This window comes from Cibotium barometz, chromosome 36, assembly GCF_041138505.1.
Source record: "Cibotium barometz isolate CiBa-2024 chromosome 36, ASM4113850v1, whole genome shotgun sequence".
Taxonomy (NCBI): Eukaryota; Viridiplantae; Streptophyta; class Polypodiopsida; order Cyatheales; family Cibotiaceae; genus Cibotium; species Cibotium barometz.
In genome coordinates, this window is record NC_141081.1 from 34,615,473 (window position 1) to 34,636,777 (window position 21,305).

Below are 21,305 nucleotides of genomic sequence, written 5' to 3' on the forward strand. Positions count from 1 at the left end.
GTCTCTATGTACACTTGTCTGTAGTGATAAAGTGTGCAAGATAAAATTTGAACTTTGAAAATTACCAAATATAGCCATAAGTTGGGATAAAACCCAGTTACAGAGTTCGGAGAAGCTCTAGGTAGCAAGACCATGATGGTGTACTAGTGCTAACATAGTGATTTAGTTCCGGAGTGATCTAAATCTAGAGGCTAGCAGTAAGACTAGTTTGGTTGGACAATTTCATGCATGGGGGACGCCCTATAGCATTTTGCAAGTGTAGTCTTGCCTATGTTCAACATAAGTGTGCGATTGTGAGCACATTTTAGTTGCTACCATATGAATTTGGGAAATATATTACTTTCCTACATAAGCAATTGTAATATTGCATGACAGGCTATTTTGCTTACAAAGTTCATGTGCGTGTAAACCCTATAAGTCGTATGACCCTTGGGGAATGAGTGGAGCATTTCTAGGATTTAATAAGGTTTTACATGGCAATAGTGAGAAGTATCTCACTCCAGATGAGCCTGGTTGTTGTTAGTATCGGATCCGACATATGTAGTGTACATAAACTCGGGCTGAGTTAGGATAGAAGGCTAAGCCGGAGAGCTTAGTGGTAAATCCTACTGTATCTGGTGAGTTTTGACTTAACCGGAGTGTTAAGAAGTAAACTCAAAGTCTGGGGCTGAACTGGAGTGTTCGGAGGCAGACATATCTTTTGTTAAATCAGAGAATTTAGCAAAAGATGAGCTTGGGGTGAACCATGGTACCCAGGAAAAAAGCTCTTCACACTAAAATAGTGCACAATAATTTTAGGGTGATAAAAATCCATCGCAGGAATGTTTTACAACTTTCCATAGATGATAGATGAAGACCATGTACTTTACGGAGTTAAAGTACATAGGTGGTGACTACGGCCCCACATTTTTTGTAGGAAGTCACCAGTGGTGTGGTTAGGTCAGCCGAGACTCCACAAGACCTATGCACTAGTTTTTAAGTTGACCTCTATGATAAGGACATCCAAAATTCGTGTTGTAATACTAGAAATTGTAATGCAATGTGCAATGGAGGGGTCAATTTGTGTAGTCACTTCTTAGCACAGGTGACTTAAACATCTTGTTATAGATGGTTGTATATGGTACTCCCACTCGGGGGAGGTACGCCATTGGGTACGGAGTTACTCATAGACTAGTATGGAGCTACTAGTGTGATGCATCTTGTTATAGATGGTTGTATATGGTACTCCCACTCGGGGGAGGTACGCCATTGGGTACAGAGTTACTCACTACTAATACATAGCTGCTAATAAAATTAAGATCCTCGAGTGAAAGATACTCTAGATCAACATTTTAAATTACCGAACCACAATCCATGAGTATCGCGGTACTCATAAATATGTTGACGTTGCTCAAATCGAGGGACCGATTTGTTCGATGGTATGGAATAAGCAAGGAGAGTGGAGTAACTTAAAAAGTTACACATCACTAGTCCTAGTGAGTTGACGAGGTCATCCGTAGTTTGATGATCCCCTCTACCTATCAGATAACATTCAATTTTGCAAGCCCTGGCATTTAATCCGTAGTGATTGTGTTTGGTGTGACATATGGTTATGAAGTTCTTACAAGAGTACTCGTTTATTTGCTTGTCATTGGTTATAGCTTGGTAGAGATTGCCACCTGTGATGGGTAGGTAGCTTTGCCGCTATAATGAGGAGGCAGCAAATAATGTTCTCATAGTTATACTTCATACCAACACCAAACAGGGATAGGATGAAATTCCTAAGTTCATCATCACGAAGTACTGTGATGTTTGCATTTATATTGAATGTATGATGTAATGAACATTGGGCTTGTGTAATTACCCTAGCAACCTATGCTTCGCAGCAAGCTCAGTCATTATCTATGGATTGATAATGTGGTTATTAGTAGTTTGGAATTTTTTTTGATAGATGGTACAACCCACCCAAATAATTCATAAGTGTGTAACCGCTTATGAAGGGTAATAATATGCAACAATGAAGCACTTTGTTACAAGTGTGAAACCACTGATCTGTTGCAAAGCAGTTTATCAATAGTACCACCATATGTGCGTAGACACTATACCACATCTTCGTTGAAAGATGTTTAAAAGTTTCTTGGAAGGACTCAAGAATATAACATATGATATTAAACATGGTCTAGCTTTATTCTTGGACCTATGACACTAGCGCGTAGTCCGCTTGAGAGTAGAGTTTTTGAGGACAAAAACCTTTCTTGAGGGAAAGGAGGGATATCCTCAAATATCACATAAACTCGAATAGTTGTGTGAGTCCAGACAATACTTGAAGGGATGTGTCTGGTAATAGCAACAAAGAGTTGTAAGTGATTGGATGTAACTCCAGACACCCGTAGTGGTGCAAGAATCTTTATCAAACATCTCCACATACTATATGGTCTGCCCGCATATATAGTATGGCATAAGAGATAGGAAGTTTTTTTGTTATATTTGAAGGGAAATCTTCAAAAAGTTACAACTACTCTGAGTTAGAGTGGCGTTTAACCATCCGTAGATTGATGGTAGTTAGAAACTCAACAAGATTCTAGAGCATATGCTTGTGCAAAGATTGGCTCTAGTTTATTTCTCCTATGGCCGTAGAGCTTTCCAAGGAGAAATTTTAACAAGTTGGTGATGCAACATGGTAGCGTAGTCTACAAATATCTAGTAGCAAGAACTTGCGCTACTAGAGTGCTCTCCAGTACATTAGCTTCTGTGCTAATGACATGATGCAAAATCAAGGCATGAAATTTGCCTTGGGGTTTTGGTTGAAATACCAAATCATGGCTTGCGTGAGTACTACTAGACATTTGCTTACCAATGACTTCCCCAGTTAATGGCACGTCAGATTACCCATAGATAGCGGCGGTCGAGCTCGACCGGACACGTGGGAGAAATATGCTAATTACTCCATTGACGATGACGGGTACTTACTTTACAAGGGTAGAGTATGTGTACCAACTATTGGTGACTTTCGAGCCCAAATTCTTAAAGAAAGTCATGATAGTCCAAGTGTGGGTCATCCTGGGATTCAGAAGACCTATGCACTAGTAAAAAGACAATTTTATTGACCTAGTTTGTTTAAGAACGTCCAGACTTATGTGCTGAAATGCAGTAAGTGCCAGGTCAATAAACATGAATGTCTTAAGTTGGAGGACTACTCCATCCGCTGGAGATTCCTCAAGGGAAATGGGAAAGCATTTCCATGGATTTCATTACCGGTTTACCCAAGACGAGTCACGAGGGAATGACTCGGTGTGGGTGGTAGTGGACAGGTTAACTAAAATGGCATAGCCACAAAGAAAACTGTAAAAACGCCGGAGTTGGCAAAACTCTTTATTGAACATCTCTATAAGCTATATGGCCTACCCGCGCGGATATAGTGTCGGATAGAGATAGAAAGTTCAATAGTCATTTTTGAAGGGAAGTCTTCAAAAAGTTACATACTACTCTGAGTATGAATACGGCAGATCCGGAGTCTGATGGTCAAATTGAAAGAGTTAACCAAATTCTAGAGGATATGTTGCGTTCTTATGTAAGTAAGAAGCAATCAAATTGGGAAGAATATTTGCCCATATTGGAGTTTGCCTATAACAACTCCAAGCATTCAGCGCGACTGGATTTACACCATTCATGTTAATGTATGGATTCCAACCGAGATCTCCGATGGCTGTAGGCCTAGAAAAGGAGAAGATTCAATCTGTCAAGGATTTCCTTGAAGATATGAATGATATGCTCAGAGCCGCACGTGAGAGCATTCGTAGCGCACAGGATCGCGCTAAACATTTGCTGATAAAGGACGCAGACAAGTGACCTTTGCAGAAGGTGACTTTGTATTTTTAAAGGTTCCTGCGCATTCAACAACCATGAAAACGAGAAAGTGTGATAAACTTTCTCATAGATATTGCGGTCCTTTCAAGGTCCTTAAGAAGATTGGGGACGTAGCCTACAAACTTGAGTTACCGGAGAGTTCTCAAGTTCATCCTGTCTTCCATGTTAGTAACATGAAGAAATCAGTTCACGGGTTAGAGAACGTAGTTTCTCTAGATATTTTGGTGGAATTGATCACTCCACCAAAGATACCACATGAACCGGAAAGGATTCTTGGGTATCGAGACAAACAAACCCGACATAAAGTGTACCAGGAGGTACTTGTTAAATGGATAGATAGGGATGAGGAGGTAGCTACCTGGGAATGCCGTAGTGCAATTTCCAAAAGGTTTCCCCAGTTTGTTTTCGAGGACGAAAACTCTTCTTAAGGGGGGGTAATGTCACGTAGGCTGTAACGCCTGTGTGACCGACGGCGGCAGACCGGATGGCTATGTCCGGGGTTCAGTGGGAGAGGACGCCCATGCGGAGTCATGGGCGGCCAGGCTAGTGTGGACGGCAGGCCACACACTATATAGCCTGGGGGATGAGGGGCAATCCTCATTCTTCCTCTATGGCTGGGTGGTGAGCCAGAGGCCGTCCCCTCTTGTGGTAACGCTCGTAGCGGCGTTACGGATATCTAACATAGATGGTTGGGTGGGCTCTGGGAACTTCTTCAAGAATAGCTGTTGATTGCGAGGTTTTGGCATCGAACTTCATAGGTGAGGATGGGATTGAAGGAGTAGAGGCTTTATCGGAGTTGGTTGTTGACGCAGATTGTAGGTCATTGTGTAGAGGGGCTTTTGTGGAAGAGGCTTGTATCCTTTTGCATTCAGCATCATAGATATCCATTAAAGTTGGATCCTCTTCCTGGCAATACGGTATTGTCAACCCATTGACCATCATGATGACTCTATCGCCACAGCAAAGCACAGTGGTGCTTGGGCAGCAACAATTTATTTATGCCCCAAGATTAAATTTGCTTCTAACACATACTCAACCATTAAAAACTTACAAGTGAGGGGGTTAGTTTTAATATACATTGTATGTTCAAATTGTATGTTCAAAGTACTCCAGACATGGCATGTTCAAGTCTTGTGTAAAGGTAATCCTTTTAGGACCGTGAGTGTTGGTTGACCTAACAAATTCCATAGCTCGAGAGTCATGAGATTGTGTTCTCGTGTTGGATAAAGCTGTGCTTGAGCTGTGGTGATTTTATTTGAAATTTCTAATCCAACAAAAATCTTAGGGATTTTTTTAGTAAGATATGTTGGAAGTTCCAGCTCCTGTGCAAGGTTTCTTCCTCCCGTAATAACAATTGTACATTGTATGCAGGAGTGTTCAAGGTGACTGTTTGCATGGCTTCATCTAGTGAATACAACAATTTACTTATCCAAGGTCCGCCAATGATGACATCATACTCAAGGAAATCTAGGGTGACATGAAATGTAAATTCCATATCGCCACCATCGATTGTTTGGGTAGTGTATCTAAAGTAACCTGGAGCTTCAATGTTTTGTTCATTGGTTCCTTTTACAAGACTATTGCTTGTCGGGGTGAGTTTAGGTTGTCCCCAATGACACCCAAGTGTCTATTGTCATGATGTTATGACTTGCTCGAGGATTAGCTCTCGAGGACTAATCAATGCGCGTTTGCGTTGAACATCATTACATGTAGGGAATCCAACCATACCATGATAGAGTCTTCCAAAGGAACCATGGGTGTTTCGATTAGTGTTTCTGCTTCAGATCCTATGTCTATTTCATATTCCCATTCACTTTCATCCTCTATTTGGGTCTTAGCTTTTTCAAGAGTACCCAATGCGTACAATGGGACACTTGGCCCTTTGACAATTCTTAATGAGGGTTGTTTGGAAACTTGCGAATCCTGACATTCCTATTTTTAGTTCGTTATGTCCTTGTATAACTCTGGTTGATCCATTAAAGGTGCAAGTGTTGATATGATGCTGGCTTTATCATGAGAGAAGAGCATTCCTCCGAATAAGGTTTTGAGAGACTGTTTTAATCTTGTAAGGGAATTATCAAATTCCTTACGTGCTTTCTGAAGCCTATAGTTCGTACAATCTGTCTCAAATGACTCTTCTGTAAAGAGTATGTCTTCCTCTTGAAAGGGAAAGCGGTACTCTTCTAGGCTTTGAATTTTGGTTGCTCTTTTAGGATTGGCATTATGAGGCTCAATCACAACTGATGACCCTATAAGACATTCAACCAAGCTAAGCATGCTCTCCTGAGCTTGATTTTTACATTTTGCATACGTCATGTGATCATTATTATCTATTTGGGGTGGTTGGGTGGGTTCTAGTTTCTTGATTGGTCTATGTGGTGCATTGAGCGAAGAGTAAGAACTTGTTTCATCCTCACATAGTGATGAACTAGAACTTGTTTCATTCTCTGACTTTCTTTGGTTTGTCAGGCTTTCATTATGTTTACCCATGCGACGAGATCGAATTTTCTTTTGGGGTTTTCCTATGTCATACATATGGTTGTTCAGGTTTGTGTGGTGATCTTTGATGTGGATGCTTCTGCATCATGTATTGTTTTTGGCTCTTTTGTGTTTATGTCCCCATTTGGGTTTATGTCCTCTACAGGCTCCTTTTCCCGGTCTTTTAATTCAACCTTGGTTTCGACAATTTATTGTCTTTTGTTTTTCTTAAGTTTAGAAGGTTTTGTTTTCTCTTTTGGGTTCTGTTTTAAAGCATGTTCTTCTACCCATGTTGAGGTGTTGTCTTTTACATTCTTTTTGACTGGTTCTCATGCCTTGGCTTGTAAGCGTGTAATTCAAGGGTACCGTGGACAATTGCCCGTTTTGTACACTACTTAAGATGTTGAGAGTTATATTTTGTGAGACAAATTGCATTGAAGCAACTGGTCTTGGGCAATCTTGGAACATGTGATCAATGCCACATCGTTTACACATTGGTCTCGCAAGGTGTCAGTGACTATGAGCATGGAAGTACTCCAAACTATGCAGTCTGCCACCTTGTGAGGCACGATAATAGAAACATTGAAGTGTCCGATTAACTGCTTCCTGAGCAGTTTCTACCCTTTGGACTATTTCTATTTGGTGCACGGGAGATGGAGGTTTTGAGTCCATTGTGGATGAAGCGGGACACTTTTTACTATCATGGTCAAAGGTTTTACAATATGTGCAGTATAGAAGGACAGGTGCCTTGTATGCATAATGTCAAAGGTTTTACAATATGTGCAGTATAGAGAAGGACAGGTGCCTTGTATGCACAATGAGGATTGGGATGGTCGTATTGATTGCATTCAACACAAGGCATAGCAACTGCTCCTCTGCGGCCTCTGCCACGCCCACCGCCTCTTGCACCTTGGTTGATAGGGGTTCCACGGCCTTGATTTCCTCTGTTACCTTGGGCAAATGATGTTGCCATCTTGGGACAGTTGGCTCTAAAGTGTCCCGGCTCATTGCACTCAAAACATAGAGGGCCTTCTCTGGAAGAAGCAGCATACGAGCGGGGGACAAAAGAGTTGCCTTGTCGCCCTCTGTTGTAGTAGGGAAAATTCTGTTGGGGATTCTTGTAGGGTTGATCTTTAGGATTTGCCTCAGGGTAAGATCTCTTTTGATGCTTAGGTTTGTCAGTCTTCATTTCTTTCACAAGGGGCTTTGCTCGTATGAGAGCATCCTATAATGTGCTTGGCCTCATTGCTTCAAGGCGGGAATCTAAGGGTTCATTTAGCCCTTGGTAGAAATGAGCCACTTGCTGGGAAGTAGTCATAGATGGGGCATACTTCCTGTTGAGAGGTAGCAATTGCGGTTGTGCAATGCTACATTGATATGGGTGTGATGAATGATGGGTGAGTTGTGGAACACCTCGATTAAGAGGGGGTGTTGAGAGATATAATCGCGGTGTTGTGTATGTGGGAAAGCACCCTAGAGGTGCAAGATATTGTGGCAAGATAAGAATGCCACATGTAATATTGCATGGTGTGTGAGAGTTGACCAAAAGAGTGGAAAAGGAGTTGCCACATGGATAATGACATGTAAAGTGGGATAAGGCTAGAGAGCCTATATCATTGTATGGTTCATTGAGATATGCAAGTGAATAGAGCTATTGTTGAGTGTGCAATCTCTCTCTCTCTCTCATGGAGTTTTTAGTGTGGTTTAATCCACCTTAATCTTATGCTTAATCTATGTTCTTCACCATGATCAATCCCATTTCTAGATTGTTAACATGGTATCAGAGCTTGGGTGGGCTCTTGGTTATGGTGATTATTATGTATATCAGCTTGTTTGTGTGTTTGTTTGATTAAGCATGTTATTATGGTTCATTTTAAAAAAAATTATGCACACTCTATTATTGTTCTCTATTTGCATTTGAGAGGCCCAAGGCTTCTATGAAGGGAGACTGTCCATCTGAGTCCCTAAAACTTCCAACCCCAGAAGCCAAAAAGATATAAGAAATAGCCTCAGTATCAATACCACCTCAAAAGTTGTCACTTCACTAGTTCCTAACCCACCACTTGCTAGATGCACAACAATTTTACAAAGGAAGCCTCCACATCTTGGTGGTGCCCAGATCAAAGAAAACCATACCTTGGACCCTTGCAAATGCACCCTCAAATGTAAAATTCAAGTGGGTGTAGAGACCCAAAGTCATGCCTTTAATACCAACTCCAAATCTTAATTAGGAATAGAGAGAAGCATCTTCCACCTCCACTCATGTGGTGCTGATAACACCTTCAAAAAAGTCGAGAGAGACCATGGACCCCGAGCAGCAAGAGGAAACACCTTGCCCATGTGTAGTGGCCCTACCCATACTTATTCCCATTAAAGAAGAGCCAGCCATGGCACTGAACCCCAAAGAGAACTATGCACACACTTTTGTTGCACTGTCGAAACAACCCCATGGATCAAAAAGATCACCACCATGACCCCACAACACCCGTGTGCATCCTCGCAACACCAACTTGTAAGATAGAACTGGAAAGACACCGCTCAATCAAGCCTAGTAGTAAAGCTGATTGTGGTAGAATCCAAGCTTTTATCATGGATGGGTAAGCTTTTATTATGGATGGGTAAGCAACTCTCCGTCCTTGCCTACTAAGCGTGCATGTGGTAGGCACATTGAACCCTAAATCCCCATGCAATTAGACGGTCACTACCTTCACTGGGAATGATAAAAAACAAAAAAAACCAAAAATATATCAAGAATCATTTTTAAAAAAAGAGTTTGATTTGGCAATCTCAAAAGTTTGATCCCTTGATTGTGATTTAAAGTTAGATTGACATAGGTCAAATCAAACGATTTAAGGGATCTGGCGATTTGTAAGTCAAATAAACGATAACGATCAAAGATGTGCAATTAGTGAGGACAGATCATGATGTAGCGGGATAGATTGCCCCCACGATCCAAGATCGATAATTAAGGATGTTAAATCTTCTAGAAAGTAGGATCGTCTAGGAGTTAGATTTCCACAATCCAAGAAATGCGATTGAAGATGTGAGATTGGTGAGGTCAAATCGTAATTATATAAGTGAGGTCGGCAATCGAAGAGGTTGACTCATCACACAAAATTGGGATCACATTTTGGCTTTAACTTGGATCGCAATTTATGATGATGTGGCACCTAGATTATCGAAAGGGTTTCAAGGCTTTCGTTAGCCCTTGGTTCCTCATTGATGGGTTCTAGAGTTGGTATCACTCCTTCTATTATTCCCATCCACATGCTATCAGTGGTATTTTAAAATGTTTTTGGTTCTTTGCCACGTGGTCGAAACAGATTCAAATCCTCCATTTCCCTTTTTTCTGTCCTTGCTCTTCGCGTATCAAGCTCTTGTTTTCTTAAGCTCAATAGCCACAAACAATTGTCACACTGCCTTAGCCCTCTTCAAGTCCGTTTCCATTTCCTCTCAAGTGGGGAAGAAGACTTGACCTGTCTTAGCGGCGCTTTGCGTATCCCTTCTAACCTTGGGGGTCATCCCACTAATCCTCACTATGTTAGCATTCCTAGGGCCAAAAGGTTGGGTTGGTAAATTTGGTGTAAAACCGTGTCCCATGCTTCGAGCCCATGCTCACAGATTGCACTTCATCTTCCGTGTTGTGCTGGAGACCAAAAAATCCCTTTGCCATATCAAAGATTCCATTGGATCTCACAAGAGAAGAGTGTTTTTCTTCCTCTCCAAGACCTGAGAATCTTAGCCCTTCTTCCATGGATTCCTCACTACTTGTTTCAATGGTGGTCAGATTCCTCCAATCTGAAATAGTTAATTGAGTGCTCACCAAGCGGCCTAAGCCAACACTTTTTTGGTATAGGAAGAACTTGGGTGATTTAATGTATTGTTGTCGGGGGTAAGGTCATCTCCAATGAGTTTCTTGGACCTCAAGTGCATGAGAATGTGTTTCAACAGCAGGCGCAATCACTACTCCAACCATTTCACCTAGTTTTCTGCCAAGCTATCTTTTCTGGTCATGAAATAGTAGATCTTCGTGAAACAGTAGACAATGGTTCACATCGTAAAGCAACAGACTACTGCAGTTCACGTCGTGAACTGTGTTTCATGCTGCGGCAACTTGTGTTTCTCATTTTGAATTTTAGGCTCATAATTACCTTAATTTGAGTCACATAGACTCCAATGGTGCAATTAGGGTACTTCCTTATCTCTGGTTTAACAACCCTTAATTCATGAACTAGCAGTCCATGAAAGGTTATTTCATGAACTGCTAACACATGAAGCATTAGTACGTGAAGTGTTAACTCGTGAAATGATAACATGTGAAGTAGCAGGTAATTATTCATGTCATGAAATGCTTCGCGCTATTTCATGAGATAATTTTTTTTTGGTTGTGCTAGATGTGTGTGGATAAGGTGCCCTACTTTTAGTAAGGTAATCTCGAGATTCTCGGCAATGATTACGAAAAGTGTTTCACGCCGTGAACTAGCAGGTTATGGTTCACGTCGTGAAAGGTTTCTTGCACTTTCACGTGTTTACAGCTGCATCGATAGAATGATGTTTAGAGGGTGATTTCCTTATCCAAATGATCCAGAAAGGTTATGCCAAGGATTAGGAATGCAATGCAAAGACATGAACCAACCAATGGCTCCTTGTTTTTGTAGTTTTCGTGATTTAAGAAAAAAACAATACAATGCATGTCACCACAACTGCTAGCTCACACTGCTGTAGGAATTGGTGACAAAAAATGGCAAAATTGAATGTAAAACTAACTGTAGCTTTCCTCTAGGTACTACCAAAAGTACTCACCCACACTTCCAACACAAGAGAGAACTCTACCACACCTCCCAAGAGAGAACACTACCCATTCACAATCAGAAGAAGCAATAGACAACAACTATTGTTGGGCACTTACCAATGCTTCGAGCTCACATCCCTTGAGGCTCCCCAAGCTCACTTTTGGAATCTCCACTCCTCCAATCTCCACCTCCACGCTGTCACCGCGGAGTCACTCTCACCCAATGCAAGGCAATCTACCTCTCACTCTCCCCCAAACACATGCATAGAAGAGGAACATGTACTAAAGTACACTCTCACTCTCTCTTTCTCACACACAAGACAAAGCAAGAGCTCTCATGGCACAAAGGGGGATTGTGTTCTTTCATTATGAGAAATTGCCTTCTATACATATGGCCCTTATTCACACTTGGGTGCACAAAACTTACTAACTAAGGCCTTGGGTGGCTAGTATCTCAAAATGTACAACTTTTATAGTGCCTTTACATATAACACTTATTAATTTCCTCAATTGGAGGAGCATCTTTGTCAATCGAAAATGGGATTAACAAGGAATGGCTACTAAAACACTTAGACTAGAAGGGAAAATTTGAGAAGAGTAAGATTCACCACCGGCAAGCTATAGGAGAGAACCATAAGCACTATATTTTTTAACTCGGCCTTTTCTATTGTTGCTCAACACAATTGTGCAATCCAAGGTTTGCTCCTCCATGCCCAAGCCAAAACCCCTCACTAAGTTTTTTAGGGTCACCTACCTTTCAGTCGAGTGTTATGCCATACTCCAATTACTTCAAGTAGCCTATTTCCTAGACAAGGTTAGTCTCACAACCTTCAAAAACCTATCCCCATGGGACCCAGATCGCCCTCTTACACTCCATTTTGTTGAGTCCTACCAAGGTTAGCCTCTTTCCTAGACAAGGTTAGTCTCACAACCTTCAAAAACCTATCCCCATTTTGTTGAGTCCTACCAAGGTTAGCCTCTTTCCTAGACAAGGTAAGTCTCACAACCTTCAAAAACCTATCCCCATGGGACCCGGATCGCCCTCTTACCCTCCATTTTGTTGAGTCCTACCATAATATATGGATAATTATGGGGAGGTTGAGATGCCAAATGGGTCACTTCGTAGAATCCTACTTATTAGGATCTAATGTGTAGAGTCCTCCCAGTCCATGCATCCAAGTTCCAGAGTGGGAAAGGAGCCATGACCAAGGTTAGGCATCTAATTACTAATGTCAAGCTAAATTCCAATGGGGCTAAATTTAACGGCATAGTCGCCCTAGAATGGAGCGGCCTATATGATCACCTTCCTTACTCATTAGAAGGCCCAATACCACGGTCACCAACAACAAGGTGTCGCTCGCCATTCTTGCCAAGCTATGTTCTAGACAACCAATAAACTAGGCTGAAGCCTTCGCCCCACTTAGCTTCAGAGCTCTAGCAAGGTGAGGTAAGTTGCATACATGTCATGTCATTGACAAAGATCTTCCCTCCCCTGTGCCTTTCCCAACCTATGTGCACCTTGTGGTGCCTCGTTCTACCAACACCCCCAAGCTCCACCCTCCTCCAAAGGAACCCAAACAAGAACCATCTTGTAACCCATATGTTTCTTCCCCAAGGCCCATAAAACAACCCCAACAAAGGAACCTTCAACCCGGCCACTCGCCCTTGGCTCCATCCCAACACTCGCCCTTGGCTCCATCCCAACCATGACCTCAACCTCCTCCCACCACCTTCCATGGTCCTCATTCCACCCAAGAAGAAGAATCTCCTCTTATCTCCACCAGTGATATGTTTGCACCTCAAGACTTCTTCATTCCACCCAAGAAGAAGAATCTCCTCTTATCTCCACCAGTGATATGTTTGCACCTCAAGACTTCTTCATCCCTGTCCCACATCCATCGAGGAAGGCATGTGGAGCCCAAGTTGCCAATGCCTGTCAAGAGAGTCACCCTAGTGACCCATGAAATGGCTCCCACCACCCTCCCCAAATCTGTCACCCATTCCCACTTCCTCGCAACCTCCACCTCAAGACTTCTTCATCCCTGTCCCACATCCATCGAGGAAGGCATGTGGAGCCCAAGTTGCCAATGCCTGTCAAGAGAGTCACCCTAGTGACCCATGAAATGGCTCCCACCACCCTCCCCAAATCTGTCACCCATTCCCACTTCCTCGCAACCTCCACCACATTCGCTTTGGTCAGCCTCCTTCTGCCCCTGGGAGCATCTCATACCCACCTCCAATACACCCTCATGGATGTGATTGATTGGTCTCTCATGGGCTATCTCTTTTCCCATGGAACTATCCTAGGATTTTGCAACTTCCCCCAATACTTCTAATGTTGGCACTCACGGGTGGGTCAAGCTTTATCGGCCATGTCACCAAAACCTACAACTGCCACATCCTCCGATAATAGCAAGAGCTTAAAGGTTGGGATGCCTATATCTAAGAAGAGGACCAAAAACTTACCCACATGACCAATAATTGGTTCAATAATAGCAAGAGCTTAAAGGTTGGGATGCCTACATCTAAGAAGAGGACCAAAACTTACCCACATGACCAATAATTGGTTCAAGATGCCCATGATAAGAGTGACATGCTCGAAGTCGAACTCAAGAAGACCATGTGTGAAATCCATCCTCTCTAGCATGAGCTTGTGTAGATGAAACCACCTAGGGAGGAGCTCACCCACATAGGACATGACTGCATGCCCCCCACCATCAACGCCAAGCCCTTGAGAAGACTGACGAGCTTACGCGATAGCCCAGGCACATGGTATGGAAAGAGACCAACTCCTAAAGGAGATCAAGTAATAAAAATCCAAAAGGCCCAAACGGTTCGTGCAGCTAACCAATTTGCTAATCAATTTATCGAGGATTGTGATGCAACCCTCGCTGCTATTACAACACATGAAGCCACCAAAACCCTCACTGATTTTCCAAGAGGAGTGCAACCTCATAGTGAGAAAAGTAACTGCTAAGGAAGCAGCCTACCAAGGAGTGCAACCTCTTAGTGAGAAAAGCGTATGCTAGGGAAGTATCCTACCAAGAGGAGTGCAACCTCTTAGTGAGAAAAGTGTCTGCTACTAGGGAAGCATCCTACCAAGAGGAGTGCAACCTCATAGGTGAGAAAAGCGGCTATTAGGGAAGCAGCCTACCCCAAGAGCTTCTCCTCCATAAAGATACCCTGATAGTTGAGGCACATGCCTAAATTCATCACATGTAGACCCTTGCCTTTGCCATTAAAAGGGTGTGAAGCTAATCATGCGTCTACTACCAACCTCGACACTTGGCCAACCATGAGTTGATATCCCATGGATACCCTTACCCTCATCAATCACACTATCAATGCCACACATAGAAACCCACCCTCGTCACCATGTTCTTCTTCAACCTATCCATCTCCATGCCTAAATTCATCACATGTAGACCCTTGCCTTTGTTGAGATTCAAGCTCGATGTCAGTGTGAGCTAGCTATGCTATGTGCTGGCATGTTAGGTAGGAACATGTGTGAGACATAAATGACCGCGTCCAGCTGGTCATAGTGTGTGGACATTAGCTAGGGTTAGATGTGTGTGGACACAACTCATAGTGTGTTGTGTGTATTATGGATTATGGCTTTATGCATTGTGTGAGTAGGGTGATGGCTTCCCTCTATGGTTAGGGTTTGCAATATACATTAGGGTTTGCTCCTGTGTGTGTGTCTCCTCTCCCTCTACCGCTTTTTCAACATGGTATCAGAGCCTTGTGCTGTCTATTAGGGTTTATGAGTGAGTGATAGAAGAGGGAGAAGAAGCTGTGAAGAAAAGCTGTGAAGCTTGCCATTGATGCTGTGAAGCTTGGAGCACACTGATTACTATTAGATCTTGGCCTACCGGGTAAGGTATTCTAAACATCCTTGAGCGGATTGCAGGTGATTCAGGCAAAAACAAAGCAATTTAGAGCAACTCAAAGCAAAGAGAAATTCTGGTTTTTGAAAGCTTTCCATTAAAGCTTGGAAGCACTGATGTATGGTGGAAATACATGTAAATCTGGCAAAGACACATGTATCTGACAAAGAGGAATGTATTGGCAACTCATATGCAAGCCCTACAATGATTTTGGAGCATTTTACATGCATTTGAATGAGTGAAAAATTCTGGTTTTTGAGCTCTCACAAAACAGAGAAAAGCAACTCAAAATTTGATGCATTTGAAGCATGTTTTTGGCAAAAATCAAGGCATTGACTGGTTGCACACATACCTAAGTGTGTTGGGCACTTGATTACCTCATCAATTAATACTTTAATCACTCCCAAAGCCCTCAGGAGCAGGCGGCGCTGACTGGACAGCAGAAACAGAGCTTTTTGCATACTATTTGACAGGTGGAGGATCAAATTCAACTCCGGTGCTTGATATATTTCAAAATTGGTTTAGCAATTGGCTAATACACACACTTGAGAAGAAGGCTACATGTTTGGTTTGATCAATTATGCCTAATTGAGCTGGGAATGAGCTGATTAAAAAGCATGTCCACTGGTTGCAGAGAAACAGAGTGATTTTAATCGAGCAATTAATCTTTGGTCTTAAATAATTGGACAAATTCCTCTTACATGGAGTTAGTGGACATCATTGCTAAGCTAATGAATGTCTCGTTGCTCAATTTGGACAAATATTGAAGAAATTAGAGCAAAATTACTACTGGTTTTTCTGGTTTTTCCCAAAATAGAGAAAGGGGTTTTACAAAATTGATCTGTACACATGTCAGATGGTGTTGATATTCAACATTGAGGTTGTTTAGGTGTCAATGCAAGTTACCCATACTTGATTACACCACTACATTGTAATTTGGAGCCTTGGAAGGCGCATCAAATCAGGGTATCTCGGACTGCATGAGCCAGTTCATTTTGGATGCATACAGGTTGATTTTCTACATCAAATTTGAAGATTGTTGGCTACTTTGGAGTATCTAGAACATTCATTAGAGTGTGGTTGAGCTGAGGAAGGCTCGTTTACAGATTTGGAAGTGTACGCAAGGTGTTTTTGCATTGAGCAATATGTCGGATAATCCAGTACAGATTGTTGGTGAAAAGCTAGATAGGAAGAACTTCCAGGCATGGAAGTACAGGATCAAAAGTTTCTTGAAGGGAAAAGGTTTTTGGAATCTCATTACAGGTGCTGAGCCAGAGCCAGAGCTACCCTGACAACCTACACAGCAGCAGGTTATAGCTCATAAGCAATGGTCAGAAAGAGCATTGAAAGTGTTGCATTATCTGTCTATATGTATTTCGGATGCTATGCTCATACACATACAAGATGCTGAGAATCCCAAAGATGCATGGGATAATTTGGTAAAGATATTTGATACAGACAACACGAGTGCTCGCAAGTCTCATTGCGACAACAAATACATAATGTGAAGCGGAATAGAAGGAGCATCCATGATTATGTGCAAGAAATAAAAAAGTTTGTAGATGCATTGGCAATAATGCATGCCCCCATGCCTGATGATGATTTGGTGGATATTACCTTGCGTGGTCTTGGCAAGGAGTATAAATCATTTGATACATCCATCTCGGTTTGAAGTACAGGTTTACCAGACTTTGATGAGTTGGTTTCACTCTTGCTTGTTGAGGAAATCAAACTCAGTGATTCCTTTCTGGATGCATCTACTAGCCATGATGATAATGGCAGAAATCAGGCTTTCTACTCGCAAGAGGTTTTAGAGGTAGGGGGAGATTCGCACCACGTGGCCGTGGTAATGGTCGTGGATGGTAGGACAGGTCATCACAATAGAATTTTCAGCCTACATATGGTGCTAGAGGTGGTTGCGGATATACACCTCAGAGAGGCAGAGGTAATCCTCATGGTAGAGGACGTTGGCAAGGCCAACAAACATCTATGCAAGATGTGGAATGCCATTACTGTGGGAAATTTGGTCATATGGCAAGAGATTGTTTCCGCAAACAGAATGATTTGAGAGGGGGTAGAGCACAACGTGGTGGTCATTATGGTGGAAATTATGCACAACATGGTGGTGGAAATTATGCATCAAGCAGTAATGATGGCACTGCAAATCACTTGTTTGCCATGAAACATGTTGTTGGATCTATGATGACAAATGCTGAGAATGATGATACTTGGTATATGGACTCTGGAGCATCAAACCATATGACTTATCATGGTGAATGGTTTGAGCATATGAAGCCTATGGATGTGAAAGGCTATCTGGAAACAGGAGATGATACTCAGCATGCCATTACACATGTTGGAAGTGTACCATTGGTTATGCACAATGGTCAAACAAAGTCTATGTTAGATGTATTGTATGTGCCTTCTATCACAAAAAGCTTGGCCTCCCAGTTGGTCAAATGGTGGAACAGGGATTACAGGTTCGTTTTAACGAGCATGGTTACTTCGTTGAGGATTTCAAACATGGATGTAGAGTCATTGCTAAAGGCAAGAAAGAAGGCAGGTTGTTTAAACTGGATACTGGAATTCCTGAGTTAAAATCAGCCATGTTCTCTAAAAGCAGAAATGTGGTACAGGACATTGATATGTGGCATAAGAGGATTGGACATGTCAATATACAAAGGTTAAAGAATATGCAGGCAAGAGGCATTGTTAGTGGGCTGCCTAGATTCAAGTATGATGGGAATATGCATGTTTGTGAAGCCTGACAGTTTGGAAAGCAAGCAAGGTTGCGGTTTCCTAGAGAAGGAAATATGAGTAGCAGGCCACTTGAGATAGTACATACTGATGTATGGGGTCCTGCACAAAACCCATCTATCAAAGGCAGTTTATACTATGTGACATTCATAGATGATTTCAGCAGGATGACATGGATATACTTTCTCAGAGAGAAGAGTGAAGTGTTGGAAAAGTTTATGGATTTCAAAGCTTTTGCAGAAAAGCAATATGGCTGTTGGATTAAATGTTTGAGGACAAATGGAGGTGGTGAATACACCTCAAAGGCTTTTGAGCATTTCTTGAGAAAGCATGGAATAAGAAGACAATTGACTTGCATGTATACACCTCAGCAAAATGGTGTGGCTGAGAGAAAGAATAGAGTCATATGTGAAGTAGCTAGGGCGATGCTTAATGAAAAGAGCATGCCAGATTATTATTGGGCAGAAGCATGTGCTACTGCAGTGTATATACTGAATAAAACACCTACAGCAGCCATTCATGGAAGTACGCTAGAGATGCGGCTTACAGGTTTTAGGCCAGACATTGGACACCTCAAAGTTTTTGGATGCATAGCTTATGTACATGTGCCTGATGAAAGAAGGAGGAAGTTGGATCCTAAGGCAGAAAAATGTGTATTTGTTGGATATGCACAGGATTGAAAGGCATACAAATGTTACAATCCACAAACTAGACAAGTGGTCATCTCACGAGATGTGGTGTTTGATGAGCTTGCTAGTTGGTACAAAGCAAAGGATGAGGGTGTCATTGAGTCACTTGAAGCTGATGTGCCTGTGAACTTGCCACAAGCAAGTTCTAGTTCTACTTCTATGTTTGGGCCAGCAGAGGCTGAGAGTAGTACTGTACGTCCATGGTCAGGACGTTTAAGGCATGAGAGTGTGAGCACTAGGAGTAGTGTTGTGGATAAAGGAAAGAAGAAGGTTGAAGGCATTGGAATTACAGGTTATGAGTCGTCCAGTTCAGAGAGTTTGGATAAGGAACTTGGCATACCTGTTTTACGCACACTTGGTGCAAGGCAGGATAGATATGTGCCACCACATGCTAGAGTGACAGATGTTCAGAGTGATCTGCATGCATTGCGGAGATCACAAAGGGTCAGATATCCAGTTTTGACAGGTTGACATACCGTGATTTTGCTATGCATTATGCATATATGACATCTATGGTGAAGCATGTGGAACCTACATGCTATACAAAAGCTGTTGGAAAGCATGTATGGGAGAAAGCAATGGATGTTGAGATGGACGCATTGGTTCATAATGACACATGGGATTTGGTTGCATTACCACAGGATAAAAATGTCATTGGTTATAAATGGGTTTACAAAGTAAAGTGCAAGTCTGATGGTTCCATTGAACGACATAAAACAAGATTGGTAGCTAAGGGTTATGCACAAACCCAAGGTTTGGACTATGATGAAACATTCAGTCCAGTGGCAAAGATGGGAATAGTAAGAGCAGTCATTGCCATGGCTGCAGCTAATGGTTGGGAAATGCATCAGATGGATGTCAAAAATTATGTACATCCAAGATATCCCACTCATGTATGCAGATTGAAAAAGGCATTATATGGTTTGAAGCAAGCACCTCGTGCTTGGAGTGATAAGATGAGCAGATATCTTATCTCTCTTGGATTTCAGATTTCTACAGCAGATTCTTCACTCTATGTGAAGAAGACAGATCATGGGATTGTTTTACTTGGCATCTTACCCAGCCGCATAGGTCGAATAGGAATCCAACCCTTGTGGCATACACCCTATCCCACTAAAAGTGGCAAGAATACATGGCTGAAAAATCCACACTGACCCCAATATCATGCCAATCAAAAGGAGGTGGTTCTTGCACATGGAGGGCAAAGGGCTGGTTGTAACTTTCCCTACATTGAAGGTCCCACATCCCTCACCACCATAGAGATGTAACTCTGAATGAATAACTTCAATGGCCTCTACTACACACCAAGGTCCCTTATCTCACTATTGTCACCACATGTCGCTTCTTCCAGCTCATCATCCTCATCTTGGAGGAGGTGCTAAAGAACCAATGGACAAGCAAAGAATAGTTGGTCTTCAATCTCAATGAGGGTCCCAACTTTCGTTTTAGCAACTCGACCTTTACGACATGGTCAAATACTTCCACGGCCATATAGTGGTCACCTTTGAAGACATGCCAGATACAGGGTTTTGGATGCCCTTTGAGATCATAAGCCCATCCAATAAGCTCATGATGGATTTCTCACAAGCCCTTTGTCATATCTTTCTATGAAACCGATGCGGCATATTTGGTACCAAATGATAGTTGGTAAGTCTCACCCCACACCAAGCCCGGCCTACCTCTTGCCCAATCTATGAGACTGATGGCATATTTAGTACCAACGCAAGTTTGTAAGCCTCACCCCCCACAGCAAGCTCGGCCTTCTTTCTACCCAATACTTTATGGGCCTACTTTCAGTACAAAACCCTTGTCCATGGGTACCCAAAAAGAAGCATAGAGAGTCAAAGAAAACAGAATGCAAAGTGTCAAAGAAATCAGAGTGTCAGAGTTTTCATTTGTAAGAAGCTTCTACATAGGCCCATACAAGTCACCTACAATATCCACAAGATCTGCATGTAATAGACACATAGATACATAGACACTATTCTTTCATAAACTTGCATTGAGCCTCATCTCACTGACAATAGAGCAGTCTTTCACGTATATCTTTGGATGGGGGAACCATGGTGGTGGGCAGAAGCGTTGTCCATGGTATAACCCATTGCCTAGACCTTCTTATAATTAGCAAGACCCTTCCATGCCTTGTCTTTGACCACCCCACCCATTCACTCCACCTTGCCTCCAACCCACATGCTTTTGGCAATGCCAAGTCATGGAGACATAGAGACCACCTAGCTCCATTACATCTCTAGACATAACGATGCATAAATTCACTGCCATGTCTCTAACAAGCTATTGTTAACTTCCTAAGAAAAGGGATTTCAAGTAAATGTGAAAGAAAGTAGGAAAAAGAGAAAGCAAGAAAGAGAGAAAGCAGCTGTGTTGGAGAAGTTTTTGGTTAAAAAAGTGCACCCATATGGACACACCTCCTTCCCATTGTCCATGCACCTACATATTTCATGATGGACATCATAATTTTTTTATTTTTTTCACTTCTTATATCTCATGGCACACACAAACACATGCATCTGCAACTAACCTCATCAACAACACCAACCCTCTAAGTACATCTTTGGATGGGGGAACCATAGTAGACACAAGCCTAGCCCACGGTATGACCCATCGCATGGACAATCCTCAACCTTGTAGAGGTAGCTCCAAGAGCTTCAAATGTAGCATATGACCTCTGCTTTAGCTCCAATTCAACATCACCACAACCTCACCATGGTTGATGTATTTTCTAACAAATGCCCCATCTCTAGGCATCACTTCTCTAGCAAATTCCCCATCTCTAGGCATCACGCTATGAGATCTAGGCATAATATCCTATCGGGCCCAAACATCCCGAGCCTCCAT